The sequence below is a fragment of the Lissotriton vulgaris genome, chromosome 3_1, assembly GCF_964263255.1.
Source record: "Lissotriton vulgaris chromosome 3_1, aLisVul1.2, whole genome shotgun sequence".
NCBI lineage: Eukaryota > Metazoa > Chordata > Amphibia > Caudata > Salamandridae > Lissotriton > Lissotriton vulgaris.
This window is the reverse complement of record NC_141689.1, coordinates 75686388-75709176: the sequence shown is the minus strand read 5'-3', so window position 1 is coordinate 75709176 and position 22789 is coordinate 75686388. Positions and strand designations below refer to the sequence as shown.

The following is a 22789-nucleotide window of genomic DNA, read 5'->3' as shown; positions in this document are numbered from 1 at the left end:
AGATGCTTGTGATAGTTCTCCTTGATTTATGCGCCCTCCTCCCCCACCCAGCCTCACCTTCCTCCACCTCGCTCCTCCATGCGGTCATTTCTAGTTTAAGTGCATTGGGAAGAAGCAGCGAGGGCTCGTCTCACTCCCTGCCCTGCATCGCCACCTAGCGGGCCGCAGGGATGATGCAATGCACCGCGTCGCAGGTAAATGGGCTGCATTTCTTGTTCAGTGTCTGCGTGCGCCGGAGCCAGCCGGGCCAGAAGGTCAGGTTTTCGGATATTAGGCAGGTCCTGCAGCACAGGGGTGGAGCGAGTGACTTCCAGGACAGGCAGCTGACGTCCCTCGCTTCTGTCCCATTGTAGGTTTCAGTACCCTGAATCATGAAGGGACGCACCTCTTAACGTGCCCGGCCTCATAGACGCCGTTACAATGGTTCTTTGAGCACTTTGTTGGTAGACCACTAGAGAATAACCCCAAGGAATCATATGAACAATACCAGTTATGTTTGTTTGCCTGGCACAATTGAACTAAGTGACCTTGGTAGCCACGTGTTTTAGTGGCACAGGACAGGTAACTTTTGGGGAAGTAAATACATAACCTATTGCACATGTTTACTTGGGGTGTCACATTCCAGCTCCCGACCATATTTTGTAACCTGTCTGTTCCCAGTGGCGTACAATAAGCACTGAAACACGTACGTGAATGGCCGCTTTGAGACACTTCCGCGCGCAGCGTTTGTAAACACTATGGCTGGACGGGACACTGTCAGTACTCGTCCAAGTTTATTGAAATGAACCGGCCATGATCGCACCCTTGCATCATATTAGGCAGTCTACTTGCCCTGGCCAGCTACTCTCTGTTCCGTGAGATCGAGAGCGAGGTACCCGATACTTGCGTGCTACCAGCACAACGCGTCTTTACGCATCTGGCATGCCGTGGATCCTGGGACAGCCGCGCGTTTTTACGCACCGGTACCGCCACCATTTTCTCTTAGTGTATAGGAGACACCGTGTCAGCCCTCCTGTCATCTCTGGTACCCACAGCGAACCTCCCCGTCTGGGTCTCAGGGAGTGCAGGGCGTGGCAAGCCCACGCCACAGGTGCTAGCCAAGGGTACTCGCAGGTTCCCTGGTTTTCTGGCAGCGAAATCATGTTAGACTTTCAGAAGCCGTATTTTGTCTATCAATACGACGGCTACGTTAAAGAAACACTGGTTTATATATAGACAACGCATTCTCGCAATCTCTGGTACACTGCTCTACACAGATGTTTGTTCCATAAGTATATTTAAAGTGTCCTGTTTCTTGACTCTGTGGTCCTTGAAACGAGGCGCGCCAGGGCGTTTTGGAAAGCGCGGCGGCCGAACCAACGCCCCATGAGTTGCATCCCAATACAATTAAAACATTAAGCAACTCAAAAGTCTTAGTGGCAGCTGTCATTATTCCCGCCGTGGTCCGACTCCCTAGGTACTGTTATTGCATGCCTCAGTGGTTCTGCCGCAGGCACGCCGGATATAAAAACTGAAAGAAACCCCCATCTGAACGCAGCGCACATTGCGGATTCAGGTGTCAGGCGTGGCCAGTTAACCCTCTGTGCTCGGGCCACTTCCCATCGATGGGGTGCTGAAAGGAAGCGCAGGATCACACGGAGCGGCGAACCTCGCCTGCGTTCTTACACGACATGTTTCAGTTCAGTAACGAAAGGCGTCCATTCAACTTCCCCAAACGCTGTCGCGATAACTCAGTTTAAAGCACCCTTTCACTACTTTGGCATGGACACAAAACAGCTATCCGTGTGGTCACAAATGACTTTTTTAAACAGGAACTATACTCAACGCATACATGCTCCCATGGTTTGGACGAGGTACAGACACCACTTGCACCGTTTTATTCAACAGTCTGACCCCCTGCGCGCTGTTGATTTGCTGGTTCACCATCGAGAGTAGTGTCGCATAAAATGTGTTTTGTAAGGGACAGGGAGCGTAGTAGGGGAGAGATTTGAACCCACACTGCGCAATAAACAAGCAGACCCAGTCCCGCTGTCTAACAGCTCACAAGAGCGTGTGCAACTTGGTGAAAAGAAATCCCCGCGAGCTGCACCAGATTGCGGGTTTCATACAAGGCGTCACACAGTAAAAGGCTGTGTGGGGCGGACGACCCGGCATTATGTAGATAAATATTAGGTGCGACGGACGAAGCGTCGCTGAAAATCATTTTATGCTGATTCGATGCCGAATTTAAGTGGCATTGCTTCTGATTTGTGTGGCTCTTCTAGTTCTAGGACGGAAGAGTTGCTTTTGGGCGCCTCATGTTTTGATTTGTGGGTGTCCAAGGACAGGGCCGCACTTCCCAGCCTCACCTGCCTCCACCCGTGAACGCTCAATCCCATACCATTCATCTCGTTAGCGCTTTATTGTGTAGGCCACAGACTTCGTGGCGCTGTTACAGGTAATGTAGTTGCCCAGCTCACTGGAACTCTGCTGTTCTGCATATGTTCATGATGCGACGCTCTGGGCTCACTCTGGCCTGTCTTCCTTCCTCCTCTATCAACTCGTCTATCGCTCTTTTTTTCCTCTTCACTTTTTTTCATTCCAGTTACATGGAGATTGCAGAAACCCTGCCTTTTGGGCCATGTTTTTAACCTAGCGCTGGCGACGGTCGCTGCCCGAAGGCCTGGCCCGGTGGCCGTGCGCTCTTCAGCCGTCGCTGCAGTGCAGTGCCGCAGTATTCCTGCCCCACTTGTGCAGTGTTGGGCGTGCACCGAGGGGCCCCACACGCGTCTCTCTTTTGGAAGGGATTGCTCCGCTGTAGGGCGCTGCACACCGTGCGTGCGGTGCTTCTGCAGAATGTGCTGTGTTGTAGTGTTGCACATGAGGAGAGCGTGCAGGTGCAGTTCCAAGATGATGTAGTGTGTCACCATGCACTGGTGTACAGTGGTGCTGTACACGATTATGCTGCACTCTGTGGCGCTGTAACGTGTGTTGGTGCGCATTAAGCTGCTGAACACCGCTGTGCCACATTTTATGCTGGGTACGGACAGACGCTATGCCATGTGGCGCTGCGCTTTGTGTTTGGTGATGTGACGTGTACCGTTCAGTAGCATGACGCGCGATGCACGTTTTGCTTGCTGTACATCAGGGCACTATGCAAGATGGCATTTGTCTAGGGTCGGTGATGTTAGCGGTGCTAAATGGCGGCACTTATGATGCAGTGCAGCTACGCTCTTTATAATATTGCGCTGCACTTTGTGGTACCACACTTGGCGGTGAGAACTGCGGGCCTGCACGCTGTGCTTCTGTGTGTACCTCGAGGCGCTATACACGAGAGCTGTGAACGATGCATGATCCTTTCAAACCTGGACACAGTTTCTTGCCCGAACTGCGGGCAGTTTTTGGCTGCTTCGGGCATGTCTGGAAGAACAGGTTGGAGGCGCCAAGACACAGCAGTATCACGATATGGTTACAGTGTGTGAAAAGCGCAACACATGATGGGGAGGCCTGTCCCGACTATCGCACATTGTTTCAGTATTTCACCCTTTACTTGCCAAATCCGAATTCATGCTGCTTTTCAGGAAAGAATCGGCTAGATGAAGAGGTGGTCGGCGATGCGATGGAGCGGCTGCGCCGGTGTTTGCGCACCGGGCGCAGACTGGGGCGCACAGAAGGCGCCAGCGATAGTTTTTCCGAAAACGATGAAGTAATACGTTTAAGTTCTCTATGGAAAAATAGAAGTGCTTGTTTGTTTCTGAGAAATGCTGGTACCCTCCATGTACAAGTCCAATCCAATCCAATCCAAAAATTCTTTATTTCGGTCAAAGACCATAAAAGATACAATAAAAACATTCAACATTTAAAACGTTCGACATTTAAAAAGAACATTCCCTAGTAAGAAAAACATTACATGAAAATTGAATTCCTTGGAAATCTGTTCATGAGATGGAGTACTTTACAGTTCATATCAGTGGTCAGACTTTTAAGAGTATATTTCTTATCTGCCACATGGCCAGTATGTATTTGGCAACTGCAAAGACTATGTGAGGCAGAGTACTGGTTTTCAGTATTCTATAAGAATGCAAATGGCTCCTTATGCCCAAATTCCTGCACAGTGGCACAAGCCAATATTTCCTAGGTCTATTGTAGGCTGGGCAGAAGAACAGAACATGAATTTCCTCCTCATCATGATCAGCGCACCCCGGACAGATTTTATCATCACTCTTTGTCCATTTACAGGTAAAAGTTTTGATAGGCAGGGTGCCTAACCTCCATTGGATGAACAGTTTCCGTGCTAAAATGGGGAAAATGATGTCCCTAAAACCTTCAAAATTATAAGAATTTTTGGAATCCAAAAATCGATCTGTTAAGGTGCCGTTATTGGGTGCAGATGCCTGAGTAGATAAACTTTTTTCCTTATGTATTTCCACCAGTCTTTTTACGAAAGACCCTTTGGCAGCCTTGTTCAGGAACATCCCATAACTCCTGGAGTCTCAGGCGATACAGTTCTTTCTTAATGAAAACCTACCAAGGAATTCTGTCACGCTTATTCAAGTTCAGTACATGTATGAGGTCTTACCTTTAATGAGCAAGCTCGCTAGTGGTCCAAAGCCATGTAAAAGTAATAACGTCTCTCTTGAAAAGTGCCGGTACTCTCCCTCTCAAAATAAAAAAATTGCCGTTACTCCGTACCGGACAGCGCCGGTCCATTTAAAGCACTGGATATAGAGGCACCAACCCCTCCATCTGTCACTACTGCCAACAGAGCCCATGAGGCTGCAGGAAGGACACGCCTCAGTCATGATCTGGGCGCATTCCGATAATTGGCACCTGCGTTCATCCCCGGTTTCCTCAGAGCCACGGTGTTTGTCTTGTCAGATACTCGATTATGGTGCTGTTCCTCCTGTTATTTCCCGTGACGGCGCGGAGCCCGCCGCCATGTGACGCAACATCGTCCCCATCACACAGTCACCTAGTGAGGAGCCGGTATCACAGGGTGGCAGGAAAAATGAGCCAAAAACGACTGTAAATAGTGGATTTCCAGCTTGTTTTCCGAGGCTTTGAATTGCCAACCTCCATTGCGCGGTGTGAAAACACCCCAGGGAATGAGCACCAGCCTCAGCAAGCTTTTTATGTTTTTGGAGCAAGGGGCAGGTGGGGGCAAAGGTGCCTCTTAGGTACTTATCAGTAAGAGGATCCGCCCCCTCCAAGGCCTTTCCCTCCTCACCCAGGTGAGATTTGTGTTCAAGTTGGTAGGTATGTCATTTGTAAAAATATAAGTGCCAGGGCCTTCGTCAGGAGGATACTGCAACTTGCACCAATCATTGCCCTGCCAGTGACAGTACCAACACAACTACTAACCATTGCACTCTTACAGGTGCGACAATTCAGGCTACTCAAGGCCCTCATTCACCCAAGCTATAAGAATGATTTGGGTGACAGGCATTAGCCATTATTAATGTTTATTTAATTAATAAACAGCGGTTGTTGTGCTCATTCCTAAATTAAGCAGACAACACCACCATGTGACAGACTGTCATAAGTGCCTCTGCTGACAAATAAGTGCCGATGCTGAGCACCGGAATCCACCAGGCCAAATTAAGCACTGAGGTTTGCGCTTCTTGTTCCTCATCTTACGAGTCGCCAGCCGATGGGCAGGAAGCCAAGAATGCAACTAGCACATCACTTACGGTCCGAATGGCGTGGGGGCTATCTAGGGCCGGGTATGACTAGCCCTCCTTTTTTCAAGGAGCCATAGCAACACTGGGACCTGACCAGCGCGTCACGACCAGTGTGGATGTGCGACGTCCCACCCACTCAGTCCCTTGAATTTTGAGGCATAGGTACAGGCAACATTGACTCCTCTCAGGGATAGAAGGACTTTCAAGCAAATACTTCCTAGGCTAGTACTGAGTTATCGGACAGAAATCCTTATCCTACAAAGGACATTGTCACTGGCTTGTGAGCGCAGACTCACAATTGTCCCCCCTGCGGACGCCCATGAAAACTGTGACTTCAAGACGGGGTTCTCACTCTCTTTCCTCTCCTTTCTTTTATTTGCTTCCCTGTGAAATGGATCCAAAAAAGAAAGACGCCTTTGCTGGAAATGTAGTATTTTTCTGACATTTTAATTCCAAAGTGCAGCATTGGGAACAAAAGGCTAAAAATATGAAAAATAGATAAATAACTAAATAAAGTAAGACAGAGTGGTAGCAAACTGGCCAAACTGATTTTATTCACACTGAAACACATTAGCGCCACTTTTACAGAGTTTGCCAGTGAAGCGCTATTTTTGTTTTCTTGTGTTTGTTTTCCCTGGACTTGAAACTAGTGCACCAATCCTGGAGATACCAAAATGCGCGGATTGGAGAAGAAAATGTGTACTGCGGCTCTGCGTCCAGGAATGTGGTCTTTTTACCATACTGCTTACGTTTTGTAAGGATATAAGCAATGGCCATTGAAATGAGTCCATTCAGGGCCCTGTAGTCGTGTCCTTAACTTTTCATGCAAAAGCACTCACTGATTTATGAATAGTGAGTGTAAAAGCATTAAGGTAACCATGTTGCTCCTGCTTACATTTCCCATGGTTTGCTAAAGTTTGCATTCCCTATAAGTGTTTGCTTCTTCCAGGATGTTGTTCCTTTTTTTTGTAGGCCGCATATTGCTCTTGTCTAGTGCGTAATTTAAATTGCGCATCCAGGTGTTTATAGCCAGCAACAATTGGGTTGTAGTTGAAAACAGTGGGAGTTTTTCTCAGTGGTGCAGTACGGTGTTCAGTGGGGGAGAGGATGTGGCACTATGGTCAGAGCTGCTGAATTTGGAACTGGGAACCAGGTTCTGCCTTAATAACCATAACAAAAGAAGGGGGCTCCCCATAGGGTTTCTTAATGATATAGGCAGGCCAAGGGGGGAAGAACAACTATATAAAGAAAGAGAGAAGGTACCCTGCCTGATACAACTTGGTAAATAAATACCTTTACTTAATAATCATTCTATATAACTTAAACAACTTTGAATTGGAAGAAGTAATTTAATGCACCCCCTTATCTAGGTAACAACTGAAATTTACCCCCTCCTGAATTGGCGAAGGTGGTCCTCATATCGAACTCGTCCCTAATAAAACAAACAGGTAACTTTAATAAAAGTAAACCATCTGATATAACAGCGGGTTCAAACTACTTATGATCTGTTCTTGGCTAAATAGGACGACCTGGTTACCCTTCTGTGAGCAAATACCCGTCCCTTCTATTATCGAAAACCTTCTTTTTGTAAAAAATACAGTAATGAATAGTTGTCTAGTTAAAACAAGAGGTCTTAGGTGGATGATACTGAATGTGTGATTGCATAGAATAAGGGTATGATGTTATGAATTAGACTCTACTGTTCACTTGGCTTAGGCTATCAGTTTGCCTTTCTTGAATTCCACGGAACAGGGAATTCTAACCTGGGGAGTGTCTCTAGGTGGTCTGTTAATGCACAGTGTCAAAAATGTCATCCCGGCATGTATCAAATCAAACACGCTATATATATGTTTTTTAAAAGAGAAAGTAATTTGATGAAAATGAAAGGTCGAAATGTGTATTTGTGTGTATATATATCAAAAATGTGGAACTAAGGCATGATTTTTTAATTCCAGATTTTTATTCCTGTTCCTTGCCCAGCAAACTACCCTGGCCCTGACGAAGGTGTGGCCATATTGGCCTTCCACCGAAACGCGCGTCGGCACGTTTTCCCAGGAATACGGCAATCTGTCCTAACTACATCAGGACCCGTATTAATACCATCTTCCTGGATGAACCCCCCGATTTAGGCAACTTATTGAAGATCTATAGTTGTCTACGCCAGGACTATATGAATGTATGAATGGAAGCTGAATGTTTCAACCATAGTTAGAAAATCCCGGTGTGAATGAGTGTGGTAGTTTTGTTTGAAGTGTGGTCAGTACTGGGCGAATCTTAATCCCGAAAAGAATTTTTGCTATGTGCTTCACAGAATATTACTGACTATTTAATTCATATATGTATGTCTTTTGAAAATATTTAAAAAGAGAAAAATAAATATGTATTTTTTCAACATATGTTGTTGAGTTTGTTTGGATTGACCTGGTTTTTGCCTTGTGCAGTCTCAGCCTCTGGGCTAACCACCCCCCCCTTCTATCACATTGGGATCCTTCAGCTAGGACCCTTATAAATATCAGGCAGGGTACCTTCTCTCTTTCTTTATATAGTCAGCCTTAATAACCAGCCCACCAGACCACTCTCCTGCGAGAGCACAATCACATGCTAGAGCTTAGAAGGCTTCGCAACACCTTAGACGTTCTGGTGTCTTCGCACCAGGAGGTGGAACCTAGCATGACAAGTGTAGGTTAACCTTCAAGGCTTGTCCACCACTATCCATACTGAAGTTCACCTCCAGTCTTGCGGGCAGGCCTATAAAGCAGCACACCCTAGAACAACAGTCACTGAGGTCACAGGACCCTTGAGAAGGGCCAAGTCTAGGGCGGTGCAACCAGTGTGACCGCACCGGGTGCTGACTTTAGGTGAAGGCATCATGTTTGCAAGTATATTATGGTTTTAAAAACGCTTGCTGCCTCCTTCCTGGCTTCCAGCAATTTTCGACAACAAAAAAAATGTCATGATGACTCTGGTGATTAATGTTCTTCCTAGACAGAGATCAGAATTTTGTCTAGGGGAAGTTTTGACTCTTGGAAAGGTAGCTCAGATGGTTAGTGTACCGGCTGCAAAGAACATGCGCCATGCAGATTACAAAGTGCACATAATGTAAATAGGTCAGTGGGCTACTGCTTTTGTCAGAGATCCTTTTGTTACTTGCAGTTTATAAGTTAAAATCCTAACTTAGAACAGTGAGCTATTAACTGTCATCTAAGAGCTGCATACAAACTGCAAGGTATAAATTCGAGCGTTATGTTCCCCCCTTCGTCCCCCAGTCTTTGATTATCCTAATGTCCCAAAAAGTGTTCTTTTGGACAGAAATCAATTCTGATTATTAAGGAGAACCCCCAACCATGGTATTACATTTTAAATTCCGGGTATTGTGTTTCTCCAGACCAATCACTATAAAACTATACGGGCTACTAGTATGGTTGTCACGTGACTCCTACACCTTGTAGTCCTTAGTCTTATGTAACATTTTCTATACAATGATTTACACACATATTTATTGTCTCTGTGTAATGTGTGTGATGTAAAGTGCTCTGACACCCTACAATGGTATGAGTGGCGTTGTAAATCAAATTAAATGCATCTGAGAGAGAGTGGTTATGGAGACTTGGGGGGCACAGTTAAAGGGTGGTAGTGAGGGAATCAATTCAGAGGTGGTCATTGGTGGGCACTAACAAACATTAATGCACAGGACACCACCAATGCTGTGGCTGCACTGGCTGGCCCTGCCCTTGAGGCCAGTCTGCCTCACACGTAGTAGTAGCTGCAACTCACCAGGGATTGGCATTGCAGGATTTGCATGCATACCAAAGTAAGGGGCCCATTATGATGGCGGGTGGATTGCCCGCCATCCTTCCCTGAATTCCCCCCCGCCATATTACAATGGCGGGGGGGGACCGCAGCGGAGAAAAACACCGCCCCCACTTTTCCGCCCCGGTCGCCTTGCGGCCGGGACGGAAAAGGAATATTATGGTGGCGGTGTCAGGGAGTCGGGTGGGGTGGGGACCGGTTACGACTTCGCTGTACGAGATCAATGCTACACAACGTTGATGTAACACACGGTAAAACAGGGAAGGTTCACAATATGGTTGATTATTATGCATAATTTGATTTAATTAAGGTATCTCCGACACCTCTGTACTAGCAGATTTGGACACTAGATAACATGTCAGTTTGTTAAAGTTTACTGGGGAGAAAAAAGAAAAGACTGTACATTGATGGAAATGTATACATAAGTAATGGGATACTCTGCAGTCGTAAATAAAGAGTTAAAAAAAAAAATGGTGGCGGTGTGTATCAGACACCGGCAGCCATATTATGATGGGCTTTTGGCAATGCTGCCACGGAAAGGCAGGCGGACTTCACACTGGGGGCCCCGTGCGGGCCCCCAGAGTGAAGGAGAGTAGGGGGGTGCATACGGGAGGTGCCTGTGGTACCCCCCTTCATTTGCATCTACAAAGCGGCAGGCACCACGCGGTGCCTGCCACTTTGTAAATGCAAATGTGAAAGTGCTTTTTCAGCATTGTGGCGGGTGGTGCTGAGAGCACCGTCCGCTACAATGCTTAACATGCAGGATGTGCCCGCCACTGTGGCGGACGCATCCTAATACCACCCCCGGGACCCCGGCCCTTATGGCGGACGATCCCAAGTCCCGCTAGGATGACGGGCGGACTAAGTCCGCCCGTCATCATAATGACCCCCTAAGTTTGTAAAGTTACTGTCACCCGGCTTCATTCACAAGCACTTTTAACATGTGCTGCCTGCTGTGGGGCCACTGGGATTAATTATGCATCAAAGGATGACAACATTATGCCGTAGTGTTGACTAAATTATGCATTAAAAAAGGCTGCAGCGTAATGCAGGATATTTTCAGATATTTTACTATTTTGACGTGTGTACACATGCTAACAGTGTCTGGAAAGATTTTGCCTTATTAGTAGCAGTGTAACATACAAAGGCAGCAGTGAGAAAGGTGACCAGTCAACCTTTACAATAGGCGATCCACTCCGCAGCAACACAAGTCACATTTTATAACTTTTGATACGTTTGAGATACAAACAATTTATTAGTTTAAATGGTCAGGTCATGCAGCAGATCTTGCATTATGAGGCAAATATGGCAGAGCCATAATTTTAGAGAAAACATTTGCAAACTAGGATATTTTGCCATTCATGTTTGAACTGCTGTTGTGGAAAAAGGGATTAGTGCTGATGACAGAAACTCCATGGCTCGGAGACAAATGGCTTGTGTTTCCACATTTTATCGTATTTGGTACATTCTGTGATTAGAAGCATATCCCACTTTGTAAATATATTTTAATTCCAATTACTCATTATACCCTTAAATAATCATGTGTATCCATTGGTTGATTAAACTGGGAAGTGAAATGGCAAACAAATGCTATAAATTGGGATGTCTGCGCATTCTGGCCACACCTCTGGCTCCACCCACAGATCCAATCCTTGGGTTATTCCCGCCCTTTGATTCTCCGCCCACTGTTCCCCTACTTTCCCCCTCCCCACTTCGACAACTGTGTAAGACTCAGCATCCCTTGACCTGTGATGTGCCGCCGCTGCGGGCACCGCATGTGCCACACATTTACGGTGCCAGGCTTCCACACTAGGGAGGTGGCCATTATTGTATCCCTAAACGTGGGCACGTTGTCAGTTTGACATTGACTACACTAGAGGGATTCTAAGTTTCTTTTAAAAAATATAGCTAACATTTGGACCTATACATTTTATTTTGTACAAATTAATTGAATGTGTGTAAAATTTAGCAATGCCCGGGGAATTCTAGTAAAGGGAGCACCCACTAGCAAATAACTAGCGTGTGTGATTGCTGAATTATTTATTACTAACTTTGACGTTGTGCTTTAATTTTGGATAAAAGTTATCATGAATTCGAGCACCAAGAAGCCAATATTGGTAAATATGTGTGCTACAAATAATCCCTAACATACACTGTGCATACAATATATTTAATCTGGTGCTTTAATCATAGGCTGTTTTAAAGTATTCTGATAAAAATCGAATCGTGCTGAAGACAGCCTTGACTGGTGTTGGATCGAGGACCCGGAAGTCTGCACACCTAGCACACAGAGATAAAGCACCTTGTCAGAAAGTTTAGCGTTTTCCCTACAGATGGTGTTTGTTGGCCTGTGGCAGGGTCAGTCACATGTCCTGGATTCCTGGCATTTAATTGAGTCTATCACAGTTCTGCCCCCCAGTGTTTTTTGTGCCCCACCTAACACACATCATGTCGGAGGATGGTGATGACGTTAACATTCCCCCGCCCCCTTGCAGACTGTACAATCAAACTCACGGCCTATGCTGATGACGTATTGGTCATGAGTGAAAGAGCTGATAAGGCTATACCGGCATTACTCTCCATAATCGAAGAATTCTCAAGTGTATTTGGGTACTCCCTGAACAAGGATAAAACTGAGGTGAAGTTGTTAAATAATCTGTGTGATAAAACATCCTGGGCGATTCCGGGCTGACCTGGCAGCCGAAGAGTTTTAAATACTTAGGTCTGGAATTTGAAAGGGATTTGGTAACCACCCTAAAAATTATTGAGGAGATACTCTACAAAAAAATACAAAAACTCTTAGATGGCTGGTCCCCAAAGTTCCTCTCATGGTGGGGTAGGGCGGAAACATTAAAAATGATGATCAGTCCCTTGGTAAATTATATGGCATGTATGCTCCCCATGACCTTCTCAGAGGATTTTCTACATGAAGTTGAGAAGTCGTTAACGGACTTCCTGTGGAAAGGGAAGAAACCAAGAATTGCCATGAAGAAACTGCAATTGCCAAAGCTTAAAGGGGGCTTAGGTCTACCAAATTTCAGAAACTACCAAACCGCCTTTCTCTGCAGACAAGGAGCTTCCTGGTTTACTGAAGACCCTACTTATACGCCCTTATGGATTGACATTGAGAGATCCATTATCGGAAAGGCCCCGCTCTCTGCTGTGCTCACAATGGATCTCTCACACCTTACGAATTCCAAATACATCATACTTAATACCAAGAGAGCTCTCTTGCGGTTAGACCGCGCTCACAAAACTGGTCTACAAATCCATAATTCATCATCTGCTTCTTTATGGCGTAACCCGTCAATCAAAATTTGCGGATCGCCCATAATATGGGACCACTGGTCTGATAAAGGTGTTAATGTGATTGCAGACCTACACGAAAATAACATGCCACTACCATTCTCGACTCTGCAGGCTAGACACTCCCTATTACCGATTGACTTTTACTCATTCCTGAAGCTAAAGTCAGCCTTATCCAGCAGAACGTTCAAACTAGCGACGCCTGGGCTGAAATCTATGCTCCCTCACTTTCAATCCTCTGGACATTTTGTCTCAAAAATATATAAACTTCTTGCACCAACACCCAACAAATCGATGAGGCGTAACAAAGCAAAATGGGAATCATAACCAAATAACACTGGCATAAACATAGACTGGGTCAGGATACATGCATCAGCACTCACACATAAGGTCCCGCCGATACTATCACAGACCAAATATATGATTCTTAACAGGGTTTTCTGGACCCCACAACGATTATTTAAGGTTGGCCTACGAGACACACCGAATTGCTGGAGCTGCTCCTCGGGTATTGGGGACCTTCCACACATGTTATTTAACTGCCCCATGCTCCAAACATATTGGACTAAAATCTTTGACAACATTGGGCACACGTTTGACATACACCCTACAAGGGAATTCATCTACATTATCCTGGGGGCTTTAGACCCACTACTAAAGGGTGATCATGACCGTCAGCTCCTGGATCTCCTGCTAACACTAGCATGCAAGGTAGTCCTATGCAATTGGAATTCAACATCTGAGGTCTCTTTTAATGCCTGGAGGGAATGGCTATCCTGCATTAGGGGCACTGACAATCCTGCTCTTCACTCATCACCATGGCAGGTTACCAACAAAAAACTATGGTCTTCTTTAGACCAGGCCTCCTTTACCTTCGATCCACCATGATACACCATCAGTGAGATCAACACTTAGTAAATGTGGGGGTGCTTGACGCACGAATTGTACTGGTTATATCCTGCCCATATGGGCTTACCAGACTTAGACACAATGTGCAGGGATGACAAGTATACCTGGTATTATCTGATAAGATTTGGATGGAGAGCTCTACGTAACTGTGCACAACCGTGAAGATTGCAATGATGGCATATTTTATTGTTTACCTTGCTCATTTATTTATTTATTTGCTTATCCATTTATTTATTTATTCATTCATCTCATCTCACTTACAGATTCGGTCTGATGTTACCTTCTTGTTTTCATTATGCTTTATTTTCCGTTCCTGTATGTATTGTTCTATATGCATTGATCCATGCTTGACCACGGCGTCACTCCAATACGAATGTAAATCTACTGATGCATTATGGCCGTTATCATCTTTGTTTTTGCTCAATAAAAAAGATTTGAACTAAAAAAAAACATTCCCCCCCCCCCCTGGAAAATGTCTGCGGACGCCCATGGTATCACGATATGGTTACAGTGTGTGAAAAGCGCAACACATGATGGGAAGGCCTGTCCTGACTATCGCACATTGTTTCAGTATTTCACCCTTTACTTGCCAAATCCGAATTCATGCTGCTTTTCAGGAAAGAATCGGCTAGATGAAGAGGTGGTCGGCGATGGAGCGGCTGCGCCGGTGTTTGCGCACCGGGCGCAGACTGGGGCGCACAGAAGGCGCCAGCGATAGTTTTTCCGAAAACGATGAAGTAATACGTTTAAGTTCTCTATGGAAAAATAGAAGTGCTTGTTTGTTTCTGAGAAATGCTGGTACCCTCCATGTAAAAGTCCAATCCAATCCAATCCAAAAATTCTTTATTTCGGTCATTTAGACCATAAAAGATACAATAAAAACATTCAACATTGGAAATCTGTTCATGAGATGGAGTACTTTACAGTTCATATCAGTGGTCAGACTTTTAAGAGTATATTTCTTATCTGCCACATGGCCAGTATGTATTTGGCAACTGCAAAGACTATGTGAGGCAGAGTGCTGGTTTTCAGTATTCTATAAGAATGCAAATGGCTCCTTATGCCCAAATTCCTGCACAGTGGCACAAGCCAATATTTCCTAGGTCTATTGTAGGCTGGGCAGAAGAACAGAACATGAATTTCCTCCTCATCATAATCAGCGCACCCCGGACAGATTTTATCATCACTCTTTGTCCATTTACAGGTAAAAGTTTTGATAGGCAGGGTGCCTAACCTCCATTGGATGAACAGTTTCCGTGCTAAAATGGGGGAAATGATGTCCATAAAACCTTCAAAATTATAAGAATTTTGGGAATCCAAAAATCGATCTGTTAAGGTGTTGTTATTGGGTGCAGATACCTGAGTAGATAAACTTTTTTCTTATGTATTTCCACCAGTCTTTTTATGAAAGACCCTTTGGCAGCCTTGTTCAGGAACATCCCATAACTCCTGGAGTCTCAGGCGATACAGTTCTTTCTTAATGAAAACCAACCAAGGAATTCTGTCACGCTTATTCAAGTTCATTACATGTATGAGGTCTTACTTGTAATGAGCAAGCTCGCTAGTGGTCCAAAGCCATGTAAAAGTAATAACGTCTCTCTTGAAAAGTGCCGGTACTCTCCCTCTCAAAATAAAAAAATTGCCGTTACTCCGTACCGGACAGCGCCGGTCCATTTAAAGCACTGGATATAGAGGCACCAACCCCTCCATCTGTCACTACTGCCAACAGAGCCCATGAGGCTGCAGGAAGGACGCGCATCAGTCATGATCTGGGCGCACTCCGATAATTGGCACCTGTGTTCATCCCCGGTTTCCTCGACATAGAATCCCTCTACAGTAACATTCCGATAGATGAAGCTATTAGAGCAACAGACTGGTTCATAGATAAACACAACATCATATGTCCCAAGAAATTCTTAATAGACTGTCTGTTTATTGTCTTAACAGAGAATGTCTTTGAATTCGGTGAGGATATCTACCGCCAACTGAGAGGCGTCAGCATGGGTGCCTCAGTTGCCCCATCGATAGCTAACATATACATGTCCCGGTTTGAAGAACGCTTTATAGACAACGAAGTAGCACCCTTTTTTGAGTCAATTTCCCATTGGTCCAGATACATTGACGATATCTTTTTTGTCTGGACCAATGGGAAAGACACTCTACTTGAATTCTTGGAGTGGATTAATCTGACTGACAGCAATCTGAAATTCACTGCACATTATAATGAGAACCAAGTTGAATTTCTGGATCTTCTAATTCGAGTCAATGTCAATAAATTGGAGGTGGATTTATTTGTGAAGAAAACAGCTCGAAATACCCTATTACATTTTAGCAGCTTCCACCCGAAATGCCAAAGAGAAAGTATTCCCTTCTCCCAATTTCTCAGGGTCCGCAGGAATTGCACGAATTTGACAGACTATGACAAACAAGCAGCAATTATGCGTAAAAAATTCTGTGAACGCGGATACCCGCACAGACTAATAAGGAATTCTTACAAACGTGCTAGATTTTTTGATCGAGACGCATTATTGACCCCTAAAGAAAATCAGGTGAATGATCGAATCGTGTGTGTTACCACTCATTCGACCATGAACGAACGCATAAGGCAAATCATCAATGCCAATTGGCATATTTTGAATTGTAATCCGTCTTCCACGTCTGCCCTAACAAAACAAATATTTGCGCGCAGGAGAAACAGGAATTTGAAAGATAAAATAGTTCATTCTAAGTTTAATTTCAAACTACCTAATGGTAATCAGACCCAAAGATCACTATTAGCGAATCTACCAGTACGGGGTACAGTTCCATGCTCCTCTTGCAAATCTTGTAAGAATATCATAGGCGGCGAGACGTTTACCCACAATGGTTCTACTTTTAAAGCCAATGATCTGTGGAATTGTAAAACCACTAATGTGGTCTATTTCATCAGTTGCCCGTGTGGTATGGGCTATGTTGGTGAGACGTGTAGGTCAATCCAAACACGTCTCACTGAACATAGATCAGCCATCAAAACCCAGAAACTAAACACACCATTAGTGAAGCATTTTCTGGATTTACAACATAAACCGGAAGATGTACACTGGCGCATCTTGGAAAGGATTAAAACCCCAGATAGTAAAGGAGGATGCGCCATCCGAAAAAAACGCGAAGTTTTTTGGATTTTCGTTCTGGACACACACAAAAGGGGATTAAATAATGAAATTCCTTGGGAGAACGCCATCTGTCTCTAATAGAAGTACCAATTTAGTTGGTAGTTCACATGATCATTCCCCATGTGTCAGAATTTCTGTATTAGTTAAAATATTTCTTATAAAGTTAAAATGCACCATTTATCCTGTAAGTCCAACATGGCGCCCTTTTCATCACTTGTCAACATTCCCTTGTACACTACGACGAAGATATATATCCTTTTGGAATATATCAGGAGCATTGAAACCGATCTTATAATTCGGAAACTATTCCTTTTTGTGTACAAAATCTACGCTGCAATCGCTGTTTGAGATTTTGACACACGCTCCACGCAGTCCTTCTCTCGTATCTTTAACCTTGGGACACTTTTCCTTTAAGCAGAGGCTCTGACGAACTGACCATTCAGCACAGGTAATCCTGTCACGCGTATTTAAGAAGGGGCAGAGTAGCTTGCTAGGTTAATCACCTCTTCCAACGGCTGCGGGACGCCAACAGACACGTCGATTGTGGCGCCCGCAGGTTGATGTTAACGCTCGTCTTAATACATTCTCGGTAAGCAAACAGCACCCCCCTTGTAATTTGCTTTAGATTAGCGCATTTCAACTATATCATCCCGATTCCTCTGAGTGACTGCAGGTCTGTTCTATTTTTGCCTGTAGTATCGAAGACATCGTTAAGGGACGCAAGCAGATATCTTGAATGCGGTTCCCTGTTACTTTAGTATCAACCATCTGTCCAATTATATTTGGTAAGTCCTGCCGCTTCCATCTGCGACATTGCATTGGCAATTCCCACCACTTTCGCATCCGCGATCAGGCGGCCCTCACGCGCCGCGCCCCTCTCTCCCCCCTTCTCCCCCTCTTCTTGTACTTACCCCGTAACAGTGCAGTTACTATCAAATAACCCTGATAAGTGCAAGTAACTGCAGGTTTGTTCACTTCTCGCCTGCAGTTTTGAAGACATTGTCAAGGGATGCGAGCGGAAATTCTGAAAGCAGCTCCCCCGTTTCGGTATTAACATCTATCCCATTGCACATAATTGGTAAGTCTCGCTGCTTTCATCCGGCGATATTGCAGTGGCTATTCAAATTACCTCCGTACCCACTAATGATTATCGCCTGGCTCTTCATTTTTAATTTTAGTACCGAAGACTACTGGAGGCTTCTTCATGTACTAAGTTATACTTACCTATTTTATCTACATTAGGTAAGATTTTTTACATCTGTAGCCTTTTACGAAATTGTTGCACTTGCACTTAGAAGAGCCTTGAATGTTCCAAATCATTTTCTTCGTTCAATATTTCGGCTTGATGGTTGGCTACAATGATAAGTACCTGAGTCATTCTACCATTCCCAAGACTGAGAACGGGTCTTTTTCCGTGGTCCCTTTATCATTTGGAATCACACTTGCATCCATTTTCTTTGTAAGAAAACTATGCTCAATATTCATTAGAGCTTGACATGTATTGATACGAAGCAATCCCAGTTTCTAGAGTAAAGAATCACAGATATAGAAGAACCCTCTAGATGGGGAGGCACTAAAGTAAACCAAATGTATATAGAAACTCTTGATAATTTGGAGGACCCTTCCGTCTTTTCCATTGCATACGTGTTGTTGATTTCCAATATTAGTTTTATTACAATAATTGATAAAATACACAATACCATACCTGCATACTTGTATTAAAAATCTTTGGTACCAACCGATAAATACAGTATCTGGAACCGCTATGTATCTCTAATAGTTATGTTCTTATCACTCCAGATCACAAGTTGCGTCTAGTGAGATGTGACTCCACCTAGACGTTAGGATTTTAAAAAGACTATACTTCCATTCGGTCTTGAGACATTTTTATAAGGAATTCAGAGTGAACACTCATCCCGTGTTCCCGCTGGTCAGGTACGAATATAACAGAACAAACATGCTCATAGTTTTTCAATTTTTCATTGTGAGTAATATGAGTCCATTGTATCAGGTTCATTTAATGGGGGGGCAATAATTTAGAGGTCGAACTATCCTATCTGGCCCTTCCCTATAAACACCATACCACTGCTCAAATATAACATTTATAGTTTGTACCTTGTGTAGCGATATTGTTTAGCTACATAAGTAGGGAGGTTTTGTTATGTAAGCACGGTCATAAGCACAGTTATATGCATATGTATTGAGACATTCACAATAGGCGAGTGGAATACTCCTTTGTATGATTTTAATTTATTTTATATGTTTTCCAGATTTTCACGTGGCTCCTGAAGAAGGCGTTCTTGTTAAAACGCCGAAACGCGCGTCGATGACTATATTTGTCCGCCACTGTTTTATGAATTTTTATTTAATTGTGTTATAAATATTTTCATTTGTAATTCATTGATTGTCCATTTAAATTATTGATGTTTATGTTTCTGAATTAAAATGTTTTTATCATGAGTATGTACATTTATAAATAAATGCAATTTTGTACTTTTTAATTGGTTGTTGTGCTTTCCATATGTTTTTCTCTCCCTGGTTATATTACATTTTGTGGTTTGCTTACACTGTCTATTTTCCCTGTAAAACAAATTCCGTTGTATAAACAGGGGGTCCTTGTTATTTACGCCATTCATCCCCGGTTTCCTAAGAGCCACAGTGTTTGTCTTGTCAGAGAGCACCTTCAGGTGAAGGGATACTCGATTATGGTGCTGTTCCTCCTGTTATTTCCCGTGACGGCGAGGAGCCCGCCGCCATGTGACGCAACATCGTCCCCATCACACAGTCACCTAGTGAGGAGCCGGTATCACAGGGTGGCAGGAAAAATGAGCCAAAAACGACTGTAAATAGTGGATTTCCAGCTCGTTTTCCGAGGCTTTGAATTGCCAACCTCCATTGCGCGGTGTGAAAACACCCCAGGGAATGAGCACCAGCCTCAGCAAGCTTTTTATGTTTTTGGAGCAAGGGGCAGGTGGGGGCAAAAGTGCCTCTTAGGTACTTATCAGTAAGAGGATCCGCCCCCTCCAAGGCCTTTCCCTCCTCACCCAGGTGAGATTTGTGTTCAAGTTGGTAGGTATGTCATTTGTAAAAATATAAGTGCCAGGGCCTTCGTCAGGAGGATACTGCAACTTGCACCAATCATTGCCCTGCCAGTGACAGTACCAACACAACTACTAACCATTGCACTCTTACAGGTGCGACAATTCAGGCTACTCGAGGCCCTCATTCACCCAAGCTATATGAATGGTTTTGGGTGACAGGCATTAGCCATTATTAATGTTTATTTAATTAATAAACAGCGATTGTTGTGCTCATTCCTAAATTAAGCAGACAACGCCACCATGTGACAGACTGTCATAAGTGCCTCTGCTGACAAATAAGTGCCGATGCTGAGCACCGGAATCCACCAGGCCAAATTAAGCACTGAGGTTTGCGCTTCTTGTTCCTCATCTTACGAGTCGCCAGCCGATGGGCAGGAAGCCAAGAATGCAACTAGCACATCACTTACGGTCCGAATGGCGTGGGGGCTATCTAGGGCCGGGTATGACTAGCCCTCCTTTTTTCAAGGAGCCATAGCAACACTGGGACCTGACCAGCGCGTCACGACCAGTGTGGATGTGCGACGTCCCACCCACCCAGTCCCTTGAATTTTGAGGCATAGGTACAGGCAAAATTGACTCCTCTCTGGGATAGAAGGATTTTCAAGCAAATACTTCCTAGGCTAGTACTGAGTTATCGGACAGAAATCCTTATCCTACAAAGGACATTGTCACTGGCTTGTGAGCGCAGACTAGGGTAGGGCAAGGGTCTCCCCCCCCCCTGCGTTCACAGCCTCTGGCCCCTTTTGCAGCCTGTTGTTGGGTGGGGCAGGATGATGGAGGTGGTCCAGGGCACAGAGTTGGGATGCAGGAGGATTCATCGGTGTGATTCTAGTATCATGACTTGAATCCAGTTCCAAGTGCTGTGACGACTCAGACAATACCTTATTGTAAAATATATGCGTGCATTAACCATCTCCAGCTTGAGGTAAGGTTCAGACTCCGTAACTCTGCATACCTTTGCTGCCTCAGTACACTACAGGTGACATTCGGACACCCTAGCCACAGGTGCTTTCACGCCACCGCGTGCCACAGGTGACATTCGGATTTCCTAACCCTGGGTGCCTTTCCTGGTTCTTTGTATTACAGACAACAACGTTACACCCATTCCTGGATTGTTTTTCCAGCTTTTGTGCACTACAGAAGACATTTGGATTCCGTATGGCTGGGTGCTTTTTCTACCCAAGTGCGCACATTCGGTACATCCTGAAGCACTAACCTGTGGTGCTTTTCCTTCCTCTGTGTGCATTACTGGTAACATTATGACACACTCACTTTGGGTGTTTCTCTGGCCTCTGGTCACAGGTCACATTCGGATGCCCTAACCCAGGGTACTTTTCCCGCCTCTGAGCACTACCCCTGTCCTAGCCTTATCCCTGGGTGCTTTTCCCACTTGTGCACAACAGGTAACATTCTGATGCCCTAACCCTGGGTGCTTTTCATGCCTCTGTGCTGTAAAGGTAACATATTTAAACCGTATCCCGCGGAGCTCGTCTCACCTCAGCGTGCACAGCAGGTAACATTCTGACACCCTTACCATGAGGACTTTTCCACTGACGGCAACCATAATAATCCTTCCCACTCCTGAGGCGGAAGCCGGGATCTGGCGGTACTAATTTTCGAAGCTCTAAAGCCTTTTAATATTGTTATTTCTCTTGTGTGGTGTGGTGTCACGTACTGTGTTTTTAAACACGGCTGACATCTTACCTGATTTCAGAACGGAGCGCACAGCTGGCGATTAGCTGTAGTCGCGCTCTCTCATCACGCAATCCAATCACCCAAAGCGGCCGCCATCAGGGCAGGCGTGCGCACTGACCACGCCCCCGGTGAGGCCACGCCCCTTTGCTAAAACTACAAAAACGCCGATCAAAGCGGTGACAGCATAATCCTTCCCAGTCCTGAGGCGGAAGCCGGGATCTGGCGGTACTAATTTTCGAAGCTCTAAAGCCTTTTAATATTGTTATTTCTCTTGTGTGGTGTGGTGTCACGTACTGTGTTTTTAAACACGGCTGACATCTTACCTGATTTCAGAACGGAGCGCACAGCTGGCGATTAGCTGTAGTCGCGCTCTCTCATCACGCAATCCAATCACCCAAAGCGGCCGCCATCAGGGCAGGCGTGCTCGCTGACCACGCCCCCGGTGAGGCCACGCCCCTTTGCTAAAACTACAAAAACGCCGATCAAAGCGGTGACAGCATAATCCTTCCCAGTCCTGAGGCGGAAGCCGGGATCTGGCGGTACTAATTTTCGAAGCTCTAAAGCCTTTTAATATTGTTATTTCTCTTGTGTGGTGTGGTGTCACGTACTGTGTTTTTAAACACGGCTGACATCTTACCTGATTTCAGAACGGAGCGCACAGCTGGCGATTAGCTGTAGTCGCGCTCTCTCATCACGCAATCCAATCACCCAAAGCGGCCGCCATCAGGGCAGGCGTGCACGCTGACCACGCCCCCGTGAGGCCACACCCCTTTCTCTTGAGATAAATGTGCACTTACAGGAAGCGCAGCGGACGAGCGCAGCGGGAGCGCCGTTTGCGCGCCAAAGGCGCGCCTAAGGCAAGCCCGTCTGCGCCCGTCATCGCCAAGACATCGCCTCTCGCCAGTCCCCCTGCACAAAATCCCCAGATCAGAGTCAGCTATGACAGAGATCATCTCCACGCACTAAACGCCAACATCAGATGCGACAAGCTCGGAGGCTGCCTCGGACAAACTGCTCTTCACTGTGAGTCCTGTAAATTTACTACGCCTTTACCCAGCCTAGCAAGCTGCATAGCAACGACACCCAAGTTGACTGCCCTCCGGGTTCTACAAATGAATGTTAGATCTCTCGTAAAGCATCATGCAGAAGTTAATAC

General features: G+C 45.2%; 1 long non-coding RNA gene across 2 annotated transcripts in view; it reads left to right on the top strand.

Annotated features, from left to right (window-relative positions):
• The window catches only part of LOC147725989 (uncharacterized), a 184040-nt gene that overhangs the window by 21813 nt on the left and 139438 nt on the right, over positions 1–22789 (top strand). The window lies entirely within an intron of this gene.